The sequence below is a fragment of the Sander vitreus genome, chromosome 19 (genome assembly GCF_031162955.1).
Source record: "Sander vitreus isolate 19-12246 chromosome 19, sanVit1, whole genome shotgun sequence".
Taxonomy (NCBI): Eukaryota; Metazoa; Chordata; class Actinopteri; order Perciformes; family Percidae; genus Sander; species Sander vitreus.
This window is the reverse complement of record NC_135873.1, coordinates 20,236,055-20,256,592: the sequence shown is the minus strand read 5'-3', so window position 1 is coordinate 20,256,592 and position 20,538 is coordinate 20,236,055. Positions and strand designations below refer to the sequence as shown.

Genomic DNA, 20,538 nt, shown 5'->3' with positions numbered 1-20,538 from the left:
CATATGGCCTTAGCAATAAACAAGCCGTTCTTTAATGTCGCTGACTGTCGTTTTGTGCTCCTTTTTTATATTTTATTTTATTATATACATTATAAATATATTATATATATTTCGGTTCAGGGACCGGTTCAGGCACCATTTAGGTACCGGCACCATTTTAAAAGTATCGTTTTAGCACCGGTATCAGAAAAAACCCAAACGATACCCAACCCTATCCCTCAGTCATGTTTTACTGATTGCATTATATTCCAGCAGTTTAGAGAATGACAGAGAGTGGAAGAAAAAATATGGGAAAAAATATTTAAGATTAAAGCCAAAAACCTAATAAATGTCATCTGGTTGTCAGCAGAAGTGTTGCACTGAGACTGAGACTTTACGGTTCTCCTTCCACCCCAGGGCACTGTGGTGTGGCAGCAGAGTGGCTAACTAAATAATAACAAAGTTAACAAGTTTTTCCAGGTAACTGTGTTTCCTATACAGAGAATTACAGCGTTTTTCATGGTTTTTATTACTCACAACAGTTTCATGTACCCTGCTGAACTGGAATTTGGAGTTTGCTACTATGCTATAACTGTTTACCTTAAATGAGTATATGCATTTCACAAGCTTTAGCCAAGTGTGTGTGTGTGTGTGTGTGTGTGTGTGTGTGTGTGTGTGTGTGTGTGTGTGTGTGTGTGTGTGCGCGTGTTTATGTGTGTGCATGAGAATTTATGGCAGTGATAAATTCCGCTGCTCAACTCACCACACAGTTTAGACTTCGGAGAGGTCAGTCAATGATTACACTCTGTATCAAGAGGCACACAGATGCACTAATCCTACTGCTGTGTACTCTAGCTGGTACATGCACATGAAATAATTCTCTTCCCAGTGAAACACACTAATTACTGGAGGGGGGGCATTGAATTCACAACACCGTGGTTTGGTATAAGACTAAAAGCGTCAGTCAATAATGTCTTGTTCTCTATCGTATGGAGATTATCTCTCCACCGTTACATACTCCATATGTACGGGGAGGATTCCCCTGAGGTCAGGTACGTGGATAATTCTTTAAGACACACCAGCTTGCCAAGCCATGCCCTATAAAGCACCTGTGCTGGCGTGGAATCACTGATAGTTTGATCGGAACCGTCTCCGTGCAGCCTACAGCTGGAGAGATAGTCTCTTCACTCAGAGAACCAAGGTTACAACGTAACCGAGCGATCCTGAACCAAATTAACTGCATCAACAACAGAGGGAAAAGTAAGGGGGGGGGGCTATTAAGGGCGAGAGAGTGAAACAAATGCTCCATTAGAGGTATGCGGAGTGTCGTTTTCATCGGAGCTGTAAATATACGCAGTGGGGTAAAGACTCGGCTCCCCAGTCGCCACCCGCAATTATGTCCCCTTTGCTTGTTTGAGCCTCTGCGTACTAAATGAAAACATAAAGACCAGGGGAAAAGGGGTAAAGAAGGGAGCGAGGGCAGTGCAAGCAGTCTATCTATGAAGTTACATGTGAGCTAATGAGTTTTACTGAGCTTACTAAGTGCTCACTTCCTCAGTAATGTCCTGTTGAGCTCTGCGTTAGTGTCTGTTCAAGTGAAGTTTTAAAACGAGGGAGTAGCTCATCTCATTACCATTGTTCGGTGGAAAGACTGAGCATGTCTGCAAGAGTGTGTGTGTGTGTGTGTGTGTGTGTGTGTGTGTGTGTGTGTGTGTGTGTGTGTGTGTGTGTGTGCTACTGTATGCAGAAGAGCCACGTTAGAGTTGAACCTAAAACGATGTACAGGGTCAGGGTGTGTGACTGAGATAATATGAGTGTGTGCTGTTTTCTGTACATGACTAGAAATATGAACACACACATTAGCATACATACACCACCCAAAACATCTTCTGACCACACAGCCAGACCAGCCTGACCAAAGGCCACCGAAAGCGGGGTGACTGCACCATGAAGAGAGAGCTGGGATAAGAGCTGAGCTAATCTAGCTTGGACCTAAGGATATTCCACTACCCAGCCTAGTCCTGGCCAATGTCCAGTTGCAGGAATATAAAATGGATGAAATAAGACTCAGCAATGGGAAATTAGAGCCTGTTGTGTCCACATCTTCACAGAGAATTGGCTCCATCATAACATCCTGTATAACCGTAACATTACACAAATTGTAATCTGTTTTTGGCAAATTCAGCTAATGTCTCCTGACTGTCTGCTAGCTTTCCATTCTGTATGTGCGCTAAAAAAACATCTGGTGTGTGCCATGGACTGAGCCACACAACACTTTTCCGTTGGTATTTGTGTACAGAACCGGGGAAAGGCCATGGATGTATGAAGAGAAAGGCAGTGGGTGCGAGAGGAACAGTACATCTGGTATGCTCACATTCATACACTGGTGGCCGGGAGCAATTCAGGGGTTCAGTGTCTTGAGAAAGGACACTTCGACATGGGACTGCCAGGGATCGAACCACTGACCTTACAATTGGTAGACGACCGCTCTGCCCTCTACCACCTGAGCCACAGCCGCCCCGTGTGGATGATGAAGCTACAGCAGCTCTACAGGACTGTTTTAAGTGCATGCAGATATGCCAGCACCCATTAGAACCACATCAATCTTGAGGAATATTCGTGATCACTAAGACAATAAAGTCATTCCCCAGACAGAAAGCCTGGATGAATTCAGAGGTGTGGGCCCTATCCAGTGCCAAAAATAAAACATAATTTCGGTTAGGTGACAAGGAAGCATAAAACACAGATAGACAACAGATTGAAAGCTGGCATCAAGGAGGCAAAGCAGAGACATCAGGAGAGAGACTTTAACACCAAAGATGTGTGGCAGGCGATTCAGAGAGCTGTCAAGTCTGCCCCTGCCTCGAAAGGGCTGGCCACTGTCAGTATCCACAGCAGATGTGAGAAAAATCCTTCTCAAGTTCTGAGAGTGAATATGAGTAAAGATGCTAGGCCTATTAGCATTCTACTAAGACTAAGAAGTACTGAGAACATGTGCCAACCAGCTAGTTGACCATGGTTATCACTGACATGTTTGACATATCACTGTCACAGTGTTCCCACCTGCTTCAAGACAGCCACCATCGTCCCTGTACCTAAAAAGTCTGCAGTGTCTAGTCTAAACGCCTACCGCACTGTGGCACTCACCCCCATTCTGATGAAGTGTTTTGAGAACACATCCAAAACAACATCACAGCCAGCCTGAATCCTCACCAGTTTCCGCTGCCCTCCACACAGCCCTCACACACCTACACCTCCCCAATCAAACTGATTGGCTAACTTAGCAGTCGGGGCTTGAATACCACACTCTGGGGTCTGTGAGGAAGTCCAATATCAAGTTTCAGTCAGTTTGGATTGGTCTTCACACCTCCTCCAATCAAGAACTCTTTAACGGTGTGCAACCCTGTGTTATAAAATGGCATTAAATTAACTATAAACCTTGAACCACAAAGTCACATCCGCACAGACCTTGTTGAACAATCGTCTTCTCTTTCCACAACCACAGAGCCATGTGTCAGAAAAAACTAATTGTTGCATACATGACGTGCCAGTTTGTTAAATGTAACCTTTTGTGCTCTGTCGGTGCTTGTGGGAACATCTCCCTATCCCCCAGCACTCTGATCAAATCCATGTTCATTTAGAGATGAGGCCTTACTGGCTGACAGCCCAGCATCAGCACTGCAGTCACAATTCATTAGCCCCCTTCTGGCTTAAAAACAGCTGCTGTCAAATTTCCAACCACACACATACAGTATATGTAGGCGTGCAACATCCACTAACATCGTTTAACATATTCCATTGTATTCATATCCCAGCTTACACACACAATATCCAGATACATCTCACATATGCATGCAGCATGACACGTCCAACACCTCTGTTGTTCAGCCAGCAGAACACAATGCAGCTATGGCCATCCAATGCCACACCTTGATGCACACACTCTCTGGGTACATTAGCATGTCGTGCATGAATGTGAGACTGTACGTAAGACTGCTTCCCACAAACCAAAGTGTCCTTCTTGGCTGTTTAAATCTGGTAACTGTCAGCGCTTGATGTGGAATCACTTCCTAGAAAAACATGTTAATACATTTTGATACTGGTCTGCCCAAACAGCTCTGTGATTGGTGGAAATTTCTCTAGCACTGTTGGTTACAATATCATCTAGTTAACATACAATTCTGTAAAGTCTTGGTACTGTAATATATCCCTTCAAATGTGTTTTTGTATGTATTTCATTATTTCATTTCATATTTCATAAGACACAGACATAACAAAGCAGCTTGTTATTGCATATATGGGGTGTAGAAGATAAATTGAAAGCGATTTGGAGCGAGCGCTCGCATGTCACTCATGCAGTCAGCAGCTGGCGCCCCCGGTGACAAGAAGGGGACCGCACAGAGCAAAAGTCTGTTGTCCTGCTGCATGCGCTCTCTACTTCTTTTACAAACGTCTTGTCAAAATGTTTTTCTACCACAGACAGATGTACAGTATAATGTATGCTGTGTTAATGTGTGGGTTATATTCAGGTAAATGAATGTCCATCTGTGTCTGTTTCAACCAAGGTAACTTGATAGGACAGCTCCAGGTGAAGGATTGTGGGAAGGAGGACAGCTGCTGAGTCTCACACCCCTTCAGACCGCTCAATGCCACATACCCAGCATGCCTTCAGGTTTAGGACTCCCTCCAGAACCAGTCGCCACTGACCCGCCTGTTGGTATGTGTGGTTTGGAGTTATCGCAGTAATCCAAGAAAGCCATGTAAGCACAGAAAGTGGGTGTGGAGGAGGGAATCAACAGGACAGCTGAGTGGAAATAATAACTTTGATCCCTTTCCTCTGCACCCCTTTCCATCTGACTGCTAACCTACTGTGTGTCGCTGAGTTGCACTAACGTGATCTTTTAACAACCCTATTTGAAAGATTTAATCATCTTAAAACATGCAAATAATGTGTTAAACAGGAAATTATTAGACACTGGCCTCATCACCCTAGACACATTGCTATCAACCTCCCTTTGTGTTGCACTGACAATAGACGCCATATCACCATCCCTCCTAGAGTCTAGACATAATAGGCAATCGTCCCAAAAGACAGATTGAGGATCACAGATATTCTTGCTCTGGGCAGACTGCACCGGGAAAAGACTACTGGAAGGAAAGACAGCAATCAAAGCCAAGTAGCCCTGAGCAGGAAGTGAGCTAGCTGGCACTAGTGAAGACTGTCTATGTTTTGGAAGATGAATGACTTGGCAATTAAAGTGTTCCAAAGTGGGTGTTCATCAGTGCTATGTGCCTTCCCTCTTCCATTTTGCATCAGGCAGACATACTGTAGCACTACTGTATTATAAAAAAAAAATTTATAAAATAAAACTGTTAACTCCAAAATGTAAATTAAATTAGGGCTGTCAAAATGAACATGTGTAAAGGAGTTGACGCAAATTCCTTTGAATGAATGACTATCTTTGGGTTTTGGACTTTTGGATAGAAGCATTTCAAGACATCTGGGAATTTCTTTTTGACTTTCTTCTATCTTGTGGACTAAACAATTAATGAATTAATGACAACAAGTAGATTCTTTATTAATGAAAATAACATTTGTCCTTGTTAGGCTACAGTGTTGTTAACACTACAAAGGAACAAGCAACACAGAAGGTCTCAGCCACAATACATTCATTGTGATCTATTGTTTTGTTGGATGCACCTTTAAGCTTTGATTGTGACTAAGTGAAATATACTCCAAAATATGTGTATACTGTTTAAAAAATTGGGTACAAAAGACAAAGTGGATTTTAGCCACTTAATATATAATAATAGGGTAATCACCGTTACCTATGCAAGGCTTTCGGAGTTGATACAGACAGAAAAAGCAAGCTGGCAGCTACCTACAGTATACCCAGGATGTGCTGTTCCTTCAGGCGCTGTAGGATTGGACCACTGCCACCTGCCAAGGCTTGCCCTAGAGAATGGATGTTTTTTAGCTTCGAAGATGATTTTGGCAGCTTGCACTTTGATGAACGCCCAAGTATCATGCTTTTGTACGTGGAGTAGCTTTGTATTGTTCAAGAAACGTGCCAAAGATGCAAAGACAATCAAAGCACTTAATTACACTCAATGCTAAGTTAAGCCATATTATTCTACATGATTGTAAGTATAGAATAAATAGCATGGAAAGAAACTGTTTGCTGGCTGGCTGCCCTGATGCAACACCTGAGAGGCAGAACCACGGCCAAGACCAGTATTTACCAAAGTAGGGTTGGGCAAGTCCTACAGTAGAAGGCCCTTGGGGGGGGGGGGGAGTAGCTAATGAATTAAGTCATCAAAACATATTTTAACATGTTTTAGTACAGCTGTAGAGGCAGCTCCAAAACACCAGCCTACACTGAGACCACCTAAAGGATAGTTTAAAAAATAATTGTATATATATATATACACACATTTTTTTTATTTTTTTTTTTTTTTTTCCATACATACATACTCTTACTTCTCAAAACCTGGCGCTTACATTACCCACAATGCAATCAGAGACGTTGGGTCTTATGCTAGTAGCAGCTAATGTAGCCCGGAACTTGCAGCAGAGATGAGGAGCTACAGATCCAGCCATGATATTTCAAGATTCTTGCAAAAAGGTTTATACATGCTTGTGTGTCTGTGTACTGGAGACTATTGTATGTACTGAAACAAAGATACCTTCTCCAATCCTCATTACCACGACTACTAACACCATGCAACTGCCGTAGCTATTAGTCTCACCTTGATATGCAGTCATTACAGTAATATAACTGGATCATCTCTTTTGCGGCCGGTTTCTTTCATTTACTTTTCATGCTAAGATGGCAGATTTCTTGCTGTGTGGTTAAATATTGTTGAAAATAAGTGTGAAAATAGCAAAGTGCAAACTGTGTAACCGAAGACTATGCAGGCAGTTCAACAGGTGGCTTATGGAGGCGCAGATGCGTGACTGCTGACCCACGATTCCTATTGTTATGTATGTTGTGTATTGTTGTGTATGCTGTGTATTGTTGCAATGCATTGCATACAACCGGCTTGTATGATATTCTACGGAAATGTATGCAAACCAATTCATATGATATCCTATGAAATGTGACGACCTTAACTGTCACATGACAGTTACGTTTAGCGGTTTTTACAGTTAAATTTAGCCGACAAAAGTTTACTGGTAGCCGGCTATAGAGCACTGTGAGTCGTATCAGCGGTCGTTGCTAGTTGAGTTTAGCCAACAAAAGGTGACTTTAGGCCGGGTTAGGGTTAGGGTCAGTGTTAGTGTTGGTGTTTATTTTGAAAAATGACCGAATGCTCTAGCCCTGAACTACTCCCTGCTCGGTCTGTTGGAGGCCTTGCGGTTCCGTAAAAAATTGACCTGGTGCGTATTTTTAGTGGAGCATAGTGAAGAGCTGCATCTAGAATGCACGGCATGGTGAATCATAAGCATTGTCTTGAGTGGCCACGATTGCTGGCGACAGCCATGGCGCAGAGGTGCCTGGTGTAATCTAGGGGTCAGTATTTGTTTTATGGTCACATGTGGGTACCAATACAACATAACATTGCAAATGTTATCAAAAAATGGGTCCATTCTGTGTTGATGATACATTTGCCACCACTGGGATCAAAGTCCTGCTTTATCTACAATATTACAGTTAGTAGAGGTGTCTACAATCACATGTCTGTCTCTCTGTGTGTTAGCTGAGTTGATTATCAGCAGTGGTGTACATAAACCTGTGTTAGCTTAGTTGGCTATCAGAAGTGCTAACAGAGTGTTTCCCTTTATATCCTCTTTCATACTGGCCTGCTTAAGACAGCCGTCCCTGGGCTAATCTCCACACACCTCTTATCTTTCCACAGCAGACTGTGTGTGTGTGTGTGTGTGTGTGTGTGTGTGTGTGTGTGTGTGTGTGTGTGTGTGTGTGTGTGTGTGTGTTTGTCTGTGCCATGCGTATGACTTGGGCTGATCAAAGAGCAATGACTGCATAGAGATAGAAAAGTAAGGATAGTGACACAAAAATAAACATGAAATAGGAGAAGATCCATGAGGATAAACAGTTAGGGGAAGAAAGATTGTAGATAAGAGTGTAACCGGCAGGTTAAGCTGACACTGTCCTGCCCACACAATTGACCAATGCAGCAAGTGCACTAATCAGTTTCCCCGGATATAAATACCATTAGCAAATCTTTCTCCTCCGCTCTGCGGTGTCTTCCGGGTGCGAGGTATGTAGCTTGTGATGGTAGCGGTATTGTGTTTATATCATTGAAGTTTGTAAAATGTAGTTGATTCCACAATGTTTCCAGACAGATGTCCCCGTGTGTTGTGCTGCTCATGTGTCACTGGCTCGTTGAGGTCCAGAGTAAATGTGAGAAAATGTCATCCACGTGAATTGTGTAGAGCCGAAGAGTTTTTATTTGGGGGGTGTACAACTTCCCATAAACGGGAGTTTCAAAAACCTACTGCGGTCTCCTTCACAATAAAACATCTTTGGTGATACGTCACTCGAGTGCTGTTATCTGCCAACAATATAGCTAAGTGTTTTAGCTACACATTGTTAACATGTTAGTGTGGCATCATGTTTGTTTTAGTTCTGATTATTTTAAATTCCAGGTATTAGTCTTTTACAACTTGTATTTTCCTTTGTATCTTAGTTTTTGTGTATATTTTGATCTGATTGTTTTAATACAGTATATTTTTGGGATCTACATCTGAATTTTTCATTGTGGACTTGTCTGTGTTCGCGGGAACCCCTGGTTCTAAGAACACATAGTTAAAAGTAATAAATTGGCTTTGAATCCCAAGCTTTGGGTATTCTTTGGGTGAAAGGTGGCGTTGTCGACATTTTTACCTGTAATACAATTTATCCAACAACAGTCAACGTGTCCGTTTACAAGCGCAGCAATGTGATGAAGAGATTCTGAGCTAGAAAAGAGCTAAAGTGGAGAGAAGAGTCACTGTGGAGGCGGAGGAAGAGAAGTGAAACTAAAGAGAGGAAGGTGGGTTCAAAGAAAAATAGAATGGGCGGAAGAAAAGATAGAAAGCGAGATGATGAGCATGGGAGAGATATACGGTAGATTGAACAGGAACCTCCGGCCTGTGTGACTGCAGAAAGCTGTAGTAGAGAGCTCAGACGTTAATGGCTCTCTGTGGATTGAGTTTGCAAGTGAATCCAGTATAATAGTTCTCAATATAGCTTGTCTTCTATAAAAATGTTCACTGCATTATCTGCTTAATTCTCTGCCGGGCTAACCCATTGATACTAGCTTAAAAAACCCACATATCTTTGAAGTCGGTTCTTTCACTGCTCAATCATGTAAAATTCAAACACATTCTGATGTAGACAGAATCATTTAAGGAGTATGGAAGAGAAGCCACCTCTGACTCTCAGCTCGTGGCCCGGTTCTAATGACATCCAGATGCTCTTCATGGTATCTCTAAGCAAGGCAAATAATCACTGCAAATAATGTCCATGCCAACGAGTCATTTAGACTTGAATTGACTCTTAGAAAGAGCTGCTTGTTTTTTACAAAACCTGCCAGTGGGGGCGAGATAATTTCACGCTTCAAGTGACTGCAATGACACATAGTTCGCTAAGAGTATCAGATTTAACAAAATGCTTAAAACCAGTTACATTGTATTGAAGACCTACTGTCTTTTGGGTCTGAACTAAATTACTTTTCAAGATGTAATCGCCACAGACTCTGTGGCTCTTATTCGGATGAATATGGGTAGAGAATCTTTCAAAGCTGACCTAACAAATTTGGAAAACTTCTCAGTCAAACTACTTTTCTGTGACTGCAAAGTTGCAACAGTGACTTCTCACAGGGATGACACAGAGGATTGGATGGACTGCGAGCCATGGAAAGGTTTAAAAGGATTCCGCTACATGGAATTTGAAGGCATCCCTTTTCGTTTGACTCACAGTCGAGCACTGCGACATTCAGCTCATTCCAGCTCCTGTAACAAGTGGCTTTTTAACCTCTGGGGCACCCTTATCCTCTTCTAGCTCCTCAGTAAATTAATTACCATGTGTTAATTACAGCCGGTACACCTGAGCCCCCAGGCTGCCGGGGCAGGGTTTAATCAAACACTAGTGACAGTCATTAGTTTCATTATTAAGCCTTGAAAAGCCAAATGCCATAGGAGAGTCCATGGGAACTGGCAGCATCTGGAGGATCCAATGCACGTCCCACATGGAGCATTTTATAAGGGGACACTATGCCCCTCCTGTACTTCTATGCACTCTTTATATTGAAAGGGTGTCTAAATGGCATTTGGTGGAAGACACTACATGTTTTTTTCTTTCCCCAAGTAATACATCATTCCTGTATGCCTCCATGTTTGTGTAGTGACAGTTTCAGATCGGTTTCAGCTGACTGGGGCGACAGATTCCGCATTCGCTAAGGTCTGACACGGTTTCACTGTTTGCACATTCTATCATTTCACACACCAACATCCACACAGGAGCTGCAACTGCATGGTCTAATTCCTATTAGCATATTCATACTGTTAGAGCATCGACAGGACTGTCTAGGCAGGTAGTGTAGCCTCTTTTGAAATGCAGGTGTATTATTCATGTCAGATACTTGCACCCTTTCCACATCCTCCTCTCTCTCTCCCTTTCTCAATTTCTTCAATTGTCACAGTTGACTGGTGCTATATTCCAGTTTTCCCCTTCAGGCAAACACATTGAACAACTAAACAATTTCTCTTTACATGCATGGTGGGACACAGTATCAAACATGTACTTAGACACGTTCATGCTGGCAAACACACAGAGGACACGCCATTACACAAATGTTTTTAGGTTTGATTCACACTTGCAGTAAGTTGTCCGCAACAACTTGTAATCACTGTCAGGCTCAAACAGGAATTCAAATAATGCTTTCACGCTGAAATGGATGGTGTTCTTATTTTCAGCTTTTGGATGTCAGTGGCAGAACGGTAACAGTGCATGCCCCATGTCCACACACCTTGTAGGTACTGCAGGGACAGGGGTTCGAGTCCCAACTTCTGCAGTGCAATGTCTTAATAAGGCTTCAAGATTTTTGGCTGCATCCTTTTCCCTGTGCTCTTCACCCTGTACCCTAACAGCTGCACCTCCAGTCACCAGTCTGTCAAGCTCCTGAAGGGGACAAGTCTGCCTACAGGTTATTGTATTTGTATGTTTTTTTCTTCTATTTTCTATTTTTTTTCTTCTTGCATGTGCACTAAAAAATTAAGCAAATTCCTTGAACCAGGAACCAGCAAGACTCAAATTTCTGATTCAGTCGGTATACGATGTCCTCCCAAGCCCATCCAATATGCATACTTGGGGTCTTGTGGAAACTCCAGCATACCCGTTGTGCCTGGCAAGAGGTTCTCTGGAGCACACTCTGAGCTGCTGCCTAATAGCCCTGGGTGAGGGGAAGTACACATGACGCCATGACCAGGTGTTGAAGGCAGTAGCAGATACCATCTGCACAGGAATGTGACAGAGCAAACAGCAGCTCCCAGCAAGGCGCAACATCACCTTTGTCATGGCAGGGGAGAAAACACAGGCAGAGTGGAAGACCTCAACAGGGCTGCTGGCCTCGGCTCGTGACTGGCAGCTGAAAGTGGACCTCGGGAGACAGCTGAAGTTTCCAGAGCACATTGCGAAAACAAGACTCAGGCCGGACGTGGTTTTAACATCTGAGTCCTCAAAGCAAGTAGTGATCTTGGAACTTACAGTGCCCTTGGAAGACCGCATAGAGAAAGCCAATGAGCGGAAGAGGGCCAAATACTTTGAGCTGCTAGAGGCCTGTAGAGGGAATGGATGGAAGGCCCGCTGTGAGCCTATAGAGGTGGGTTGCAGGGGATTTCCAGGGCAGTCTCTGCACCGGGCACTCAGGCTCCTTGGCATCAGAGGGTTGCAGGAAAGAAAAGCCATCAGGAACATCATTAAAGCGGGGGAAAAGGCTTCAAGGTGGTTGTAGATCAAGAGGGGTGATCCATGGAGTAGCCTGGCGCTTGGACACAAGCTGGAGACTGATCATCCCCGGTTGGGTCACCCAGGTGAGGGTGCCTGATGATCAGACCCGAAACATCCGATGACCCTGGGCTCATCACTGATGACGTGTCCAAGCCGCATCATCTAAAGACATACGGTGTTTCTCCAAACTTGTATGTAAAGACTTACTTGGCAATAAACCAGATTGTGATTCTGCTGATGGACACTGCTGCGCTACAGAATAGAACTTGCCAGTATAAAAAGCAATGATGAACTGTAGTTTCTATATCATATATGCAGCCTCAGATGTGAAGTTACAGGAGAGGAGTGATGACACTCCTGAGAGTTGTAAGTTGGTGAGGAGGAAGGAGTACCCAGCAGACAAAAGGAAGGTGCAGGAAAAGCTTCCACCCACAAGAATACAATCAAAGAAAATGAACAGACTGAAGAGGTGTAATTTTCCCAGCCTACAGTTTGTACACAGGCACAGGGAACACTATATCCCCAATTTTTGAACAAAACATCATTTTACAAAACAAAACATTACACAACTTGAAATCATCTTTAGCATCTAAACTCATGGATGATGTCCTTTTGCATCAACTTATCACGTCAATCCTATCGTGATGGAGTAAAAAAATGCCTCACTCCACATTATAAATACCATTGGCCCCCAAGGTCCCCCATACTAATTACAGGTGTTACTGGACAGGTAGGCTCTTAAAGCTAAAGCCGTTTCAGCTTCTACAAAGAGCCATTGTCTGAATGGGAGCCTGTGACAGGGGATTGAAGGTGCCTTGTTTTGGGAGATGGCAGCTGCTGTCACCACCCACCCCTCAGCACCCCCATGTCACCATCAGCCTGGTAGCGTAGCTTATGAAACTACACAAGAATGCTGCACAAACCCTAACTTTTAACTAAGAAATTAAAATTAAGTTACAAATCAAGTTTCCCTAGATACTGTACATAGCAATTAGGAAGCTTTGATTGGGTTGCACCATAAATAGACGAATAAATAAAAAATGTAATAATGGATGCAACTATTCTGCATGCATGTTTATTCCTGCAGTTACCTTTTCACTTGTGAAGTGGAACAGTTGAATGAATTTGTAAAAACTGTTGGATATAACAATTATTACCAGATAGGGTGTTAGCTCTCGACAGAAAGATGCACTACTGGCCCTCAGTAATTGCTACCTTGATATAATTAATGGTATGTATGGTAAAGTTCCATGGATTCAGAGTGAAGACACACTTTAAACTAGGTTTGGTGAAGCCAATACGATTTACCTAAAATGTACGTATAGCCTATTATTTTACTACTCAGGTAAAACTCCAATCAGTTCCTCTACTGATCTGAACTGTTTTGCTTGTGAACAGGGCCACAGCTACAATACCACTGATGACACTAAGATCATGTTCCTGTATTTTTTGGGGATATTTGGGGGTTTAAGCAACTTGGATATATATTATATATACTGTATGTTGTATCAGCTAACTCCAGTATTTTTAGACTCTAAATGTAACTACTTGGAGACGAGCAAAAAAGGATTAGCAATTTTCTAACTAGAAATAAAAGCAAATAAAAATGTGGGCTGGTTGTACTCCTTGATCTTAGGTTTTCTGACATCCTAGCTATAGCCTGATTGTGATATTGTATTATAACAAAATGGAAGTAAACTGGATTTGAAATTACATTACAACTGGCCATGTCGATTGTGAAAGGAGTCGACAGACCCAGAAAAAAAAAAAATACAGAAAATCAGAAGCACAGACAAAAACGTTAGACATTGTTGGTGAAAAATATCATTGGATTGAATATAGCAACCTGCTCTTCCAGTTGATTTCCATTTGTGTTCATTCCCATTCATTGCAATACAGCGGCTACACTCCACCACAAGACAGTAAATGTCACAGTGTTAAGTTTCCAAGGCATTGTAAAAGAGCTGGCGCAGTCTCTGCCAAAAGGTCAAGACTGGTCCTTTTACTTCCTGTCTTCTTCACAAAAAGCTGCAGACCAACGGCACCTACTTTCCAGCACAGTCCAGACCATGAATCACTGAAGCACCAAGGGCTACAGAGGGCTTTGATCCACACCAAATCCCCTCTCAAAAGGTTCATATGAGTGATGAGAGCAACAATGTGCGTGTTTCCATTGACACTGAAAAAGTACCTGCTGTAAAGGTCTGCAGAGTCTAAAGGACAAGGAAACCAATGCAAAAATCTTCCGTTTCTAGGATGTTTGCCATTCGGTCCACAGTGCATGAGCAGCCATAAAAGGCTGCATGGACGTAAATTCAACATAATACCTTTCTCTAAAAGGACTTCAATGAGAAATAGTTTTTTCAGCTGAGGTGATTCAACCACACACCTGGATGAGGCGGGGACAGTGAGCCTTTGCAGATTTCCATGCTAGAACACAATATGCTTCTCCCTCTGCAGTGTGACTCACAAAGCCTTTGACATGACATCCCATAAACCTCCACAGCTGCTCAGCTACTTTGGGGACGCATGCAATTCTTTTGTCTCTCCGCAAATATCTTTTTCATTTCAGAACAAAACAAGCTGAGGATGAATCGCTTAATGTCTACACGCGTAGACAATTGCAGGGACTGTGAATGCCACAAATAAACAGCCTGTCTTTGCCTTATCACAACTTCTGTCGGCTTTGTTTGAAAGAGATGTTACCAGAAGGCTTGTGATTAGTATTCCAGCCAGTCCATCAGCCCTCCACTTCCAGGGTCACACCCCCCTCAGAGGTGAACAGTCTAGAAACAGCCTGTATACAACAATCTGGCTCTTCTGTTTGGTTTTGCAGCTTGTCAGGCTGAATCTGACCCCTGTGGACTAGTTCACAAAGAGGATTCAGTCTTCTCCAGGATGTGCACCCATTTAAGGGTCAACACACAAAGCTCTACACAACAGCTCATGCTGGGAAAAGACTATGGCTTTAAAGTGGACCAGCCCTACTGGATTGAGAGGGTTCACATGGAAGACACAAGCAGAACAGAACAGGCCAGAGCACATGAGGGTCACAGCCACTGAGCACATTTTGATTAGATGGCTTCCTGCCTGGCCTGGAATTCAGCGTGGCCTGAGAGAGCGCCACTGGTCATGGGACACATGTGGCACAGTCCACGTACAGTGTGTGTGTGTGTGTGTGTGTGTGTGTGTGTGTGTGTGTGTGTGTGTGAGTGTGTGTGTGTGTGTGTGTGTGTGTGTGAGAGAGACCTCTCAAAATTAAAGGCATGATAGGAAAACCTGTCAGACGTCTTGAGAATTTCACTGAAAGATTAGCTTAAAAAACTAACTAAAATTCTACAATCTCTCTTTTCCCAATCAAACAGATCCCTGGGCCTGGCTATGATCTGACACTATCTTACATGAGGTGAGGAAGAAGAGTGAAACCAATGGATGCAGTCAGGTCCAGCATTCCTTCATCTGGTCTGGATAGAATAGATGAGAGTGATCTGAGATTCGGACCCTTAAGGGCAACACATACTGCGTCTTGTAGCATCATGTCATTTGACCCCCGTAGCACACTGGATGTGCCAGACAGACAAAGGAGAAGTAGTCAAAGCACTATATGGTATGTGCCAACATTGGGACTGAAGGTGAAAAAATGATGAAGTATCAAAGCTTGAGATCTGGCGTGAAGAGAAAGTTAGACGTGCTTCACCTTCAAGGAGTTGCACACCTGTCCGCTGCTCTTAAAACAGGGTAATCTTGTTTTAGGAGATCCAAAGTATAATACACAGATAGCAGGCAGAAATCTTATTGTCTGATTAACAATAACGCAAGATACATCTTTATCAGAGTCAAACAGGACAGACTCACATTCTCTTAAATAACCTCCATTCAATTTTCGACTAATTCAGCACAGGCTGGAAAATGGGGAGGGGACAATAAGCTGCATGCAGGCAGGGTTAACGATTATTGAAAAATATAGAAGAAAAAAGAGAGAAAGAAAACATCACCACCAAGTAACCACATCCGTTGAAATATATAGATGTAACAATAATAAATCATTTGTATGCTAGCTATATAAAAATAAGCCCATACAATATCTTAAATACCACTCCTCTATTGAGGACCTCATAGAGTCTAAACTGGAAGAAAAATAAACTGAAAAAAGGGAAATTTAGGACAGATCAGTAACCACGTTGATGAAATGTATAGGGGTGACAATAATAAATCAATGATAATCAAAATTAGTAGATTGGATGTTTTAAGTAAAGGGTTCATATAGCATGAATTGTAAAAGTGATTTCTATCCGTATGCTCCATTATACTTTGGATCTTGTCTCCTAAGAAACTTACGATATGAGGTATGGGTACCCTGACCAGTCGACTCAACTCGTGATGATGTGCTGTACATCTTGATACGACAGGTGTGTTGGGTTACATTGAAAAAAATAGAGATGGCTGTCATAGTGCCCAAACTCTAAACCTCAAATTTAAAGTCTCAAAAAAACTGACTCTTAAGATGTGTTCAGAAATTGTTTCAGCTTGACCAAACTATGTCTGCCTATACTGAGGCTTTATGACTCCTTAAACCTGGAATAACATGTAGCAATAGCAGAAACAAGTGTGTTACAACTAGAATAAACATTCTCAGATCTTTCGGTAAAAATCCTCGAAGCAAAATTCTTCGATGCTCAATAGTTTATCACTGTGTTTTCATACAGGTGTATGCTTTAACAGGTTGCGCTTCTGTGGACACTACAAGACCCTATAATGAGGAAGGAAAACAGCGGGTCTAAGAGGAAGAGACAGGCGAGAAAACGATATGAAAGTTTGGATCATTAGCACCAAACATGCTGCTATCATCTCAGTAGAAAATCTCATTGTCCTCTCTATTCCATGGAGAAGAACCTGACACCAGTAGCTGATAGTCTATATCTCATCACCGTACCACAACTAGCCTCCAGCATGCTACTCTAACTATGGTGATGTTTTACACAACCCAGCTACTGCATGCTACTCTGCTATGATGTTTTACACAACAGCCTACAGCATGCTACTCTGCCTAATAGCCATGTTTTACACAACTAGCCTACAGCATGCTGCTCTGCCAATAGTGATGTTTTACACCTTCTGCCTGCATGCTACTCTGCTAAGCCATATTTTACAACTAGCTACAGCATGCTACTCTGCTAATAGCCATGTTTTACAGCTAGCCTACAACGTGCTACTCTGTGGTGATGTTTTAATAGCCTACAGCATGCTACTCTGCTAATAGTGATGTTTTACACAGCCTACAATGCTACTCTGCTAATAATATGTTTTACCACAACTAGCCTACAGCATGCTACTCTGCTAATAGCCATGTTTTACCAACGAGCTAAAATAGAGCTAATGGTTTGTGAGTCTCATTTATTAGTTTGCTACTAATCTTTGGAAACTTAGCTGCTGCAGGAACAAACGGCTCCCAGCATGGCCACTGTATCCATAATGTCATCATGCCGGTGATGTCTGCATTCTTTATTCTTTCTCTACTCAGTAGCCTTCTGAAATGTGTCCAGAACCAATGCTGATTGAATAGCCTGCTGTAAGCCTTGTTACCGTCATCTACCCCTCATTCAGTGAACAGCTCTTTACATATCAGTGCAAAGAACCAGAGGCAGGAAGGGGAAGGGGGTGAAAGATATTAACATTTGGGCCACCAAAAATGTACTTTTTTTTAAGGGTCTTGGAATTTGGCTATAAAAATTTTTGCTTTTTGTATATATACAAAAGACAGGTTTCCTTTTTTTTTTAGTAAACAGCAATAATAAATATTTACTATTGCTGTTTACTAAGTATTTCTTACTAAGTATTTCTTATCCGGTTACTCGATTAATCGATGGAATAATCGGTAGAATACTCGATTACTGAGAATAATAGATAGCTGCAGCCCTAAACACAACATTGACATATCATCACCTTTTTTAGTCAAGTTAATATAGTGAACTTGTTAGCAAACGGTAGCTTATTTACACATCCAGCAGTTACATCATTATTCATTTGGAGTCATGTTTGTGTCCACCTGATAAATATAAGACCAATATTCACTCTCTTTGGCTCTGTTTTTGGTCCGTACCAACTCCTGAGAGAAATGTCTAGCTTTCTAATTCCCAGGGCCTCTACATTGACATTTACTTCTTCTAATGATTTGATTGGCTGATTTGATTTAAAGAGCAAATGGGTGCATTACCACCACCCACTGATCTAGAGTGAATGGACTAATGATCTACACTCTCTAATACATATATGGAACAAAAGGAAATACCAACCAAACTAATAATAGTTCTTAAATGCTATTCATTAGGTGTGTAAATACTGTAGGAGTCTCAATACTTGTCATCTTAAAATTTGTTTTAAAATATTTCTGATGACACCGTCCACCCTTCAGACTTTCCCCTCCTTTCCCCATAACTTTTGCTACGTTTACACCTGGGCCACCTTCAGCCCCGACAAAACGTAGCAACACATATTTTTAAACTGAAACTGAGGTGGGTTCTATGCTCAAGCGCTTTGCGAGAGAAAACATTACTTGAAGGCTGTTTCACACCGTTCCGAGGAAACATGTCGTTCAACCAGAAAACTGTAGCAAAACAGTGCACACTGTTTTGATATGGAACGTGCCCCCGGTGTTACCATAATCTACAAAAGAACTACTTCCATGTGCGCCCTCATTTAGAAGTCTCCCAGCTAATCCTGCCTTGTAACTGACCGAAGTTGTAGAAACAGCCTTTCTTTTACTGTCTATGGAGCTAGCTAGCTGACATGATCTACATCTGAGCTACTGGGCATGTGCAGTGCAATCAAAGATAGTACAGAAGAAGAAGAAGAAAAGAGGTCTCACTCTGTAGCTAAAACAGAGACCAGCTGAAAAGAGGATCTGCAGCAGTGAGAGAGAGCGGTGCAGTACACACTACTCCGCCCCCATCACATGAAAAAAAACAAATCAGTCAATACTATCAGTGGTAGTATAGGCTCAAAATGCATAACAAATTACAGCCATTTCTGACCTTATTGTTGATGCTAACAGATGTTGTGCAGTCAAATTCAGCATTTTATGATGCTACTACTGCCTACATGAGAGGCAAGCTATTATTTAAGTGGTTTGCGACAATTCCCGTGTGTAGAGTTATCGGCACGTGCATGCCCAGTGTACGTGAATGGTCTGTAATATGCATTATCAGCCATGTTAGTATGGACGGAGATTAGTTCTGAAACGATGCTAAAACACTTGTGAAGGCGGAGATCATGGTTGTTTGGTCATTTGCTCATCTTCCACACTATATACCGGCCCAGTTCATCAAAGTTGCAATGTGGTTTTCTGTCATTGATTTCAAGCCTTTGCTGCTTGTTACCTGCCTGGTCAAGTCTGCCTTACTTTGTCTGCCTGTCTGCCGGCTTATACGCCAATGTATACCTACTTCAGCTATAAATGAGTCTGATGTCTGCATTTGGGTCCTTCCCACTCTCCCTAACTGTTGTGACAATTTTTGTTTGCTGTTTGCAGTAGGAGCCCATTGTAAGTTCACACACAGAAATACACACACCGAGTCAGTAAGTATGTTGTTAGCTACCTAACAGCTATTCACTATACAGTCAGTACATTGACTGACTGATTGTACAAACAGTGCAGCAGCCACATTTGTACAAGTAAATCTTGCCTCAAGTTCAACATTAACACTAAAGTTAACCTGAGGTGCTGCCGACAAAGTGAAGGACACACGAGAAACTAGATGCATCCAGCTCGACAACAAAAGGAAAAGGGCATCTGAAATCCTGCCCTGTCTTATCTCAGTGCGGATACAAAAGGGTGGTTACCTACAGAACCTACCTCACCCTCTTTCTCTCTACCTCTCTATCCTCCCTCTCATAAATCTCCCAAAAGTAAAAAAAAAAAATCCCTCTTTTGATTCTTCTTTTCCAATCATCCCATGCCTCAATGTGCTGACCGGCCCTTTCGGCTAATGCGCCCCCACCCCCCGGTGTATCCACATGAAGAATATGTAATTACAGTCGAGTTGAGGCCAGATAGATGACTGTGTAAAGCCACAATGCAGCCCGGGAAGAATCATTCTGCCCAGGAACCATTATCAGATTAAGAACCCCCTCTTCTTCTGTGTTTGGGCATCGCCGAGATCTCCTACGGCTGACTTACTCCCTCTTTCACTGTATGCCTTTCTGCCTCTCTCTGTTTTTGTCTTTCCCTCTGGTCTCCCAGACGTGCCAGGTTACATGTCATTGTCCAGTTAGGTACAAAGTACAAAGCCCACTACAGGAATAAGATTGAGATAGAAGGAGGGAAGTGAGAAATCTGTGATGAAAAGCAAGACGAAAGTGTAAATTTACATCTATCAGGAAGTTATATAAGCGCTGGGCAGTTTTAATATAGAATGTCCTGTTTGGAGTTTTTCTGCTACTAATGTTTTAAATTCTTGTGAAACCATAATGATAGGTTATTATGTGGGTTTGCAAAGGCGAGTTCATTTTCAGTATAGTATTGGTTTTTGGTGGCTACATCCAAGCGTGAGTTCCCAGGCTCTGGATAGTTTCCTCTAAACGTCCACTCAGCCAATCAAGCCCCATT

The 20,538-nt window shown here is 42.4% G+C and overlaps 1 protein-coding gene across 1 annotated transcript in view; it reads right to left on the bottom strand.

Moving 5' to 3' along the window:
- The window catches only part of sorcs2 (sortilin-related VPS10 domain containing receptor 2), a 353,877-nt gene that overhangs the window by 309,546 nt on the left and 23,793 nt on the right, over nt 1-20,538 (bottom strand). The window lies entirely within an intron of this gene.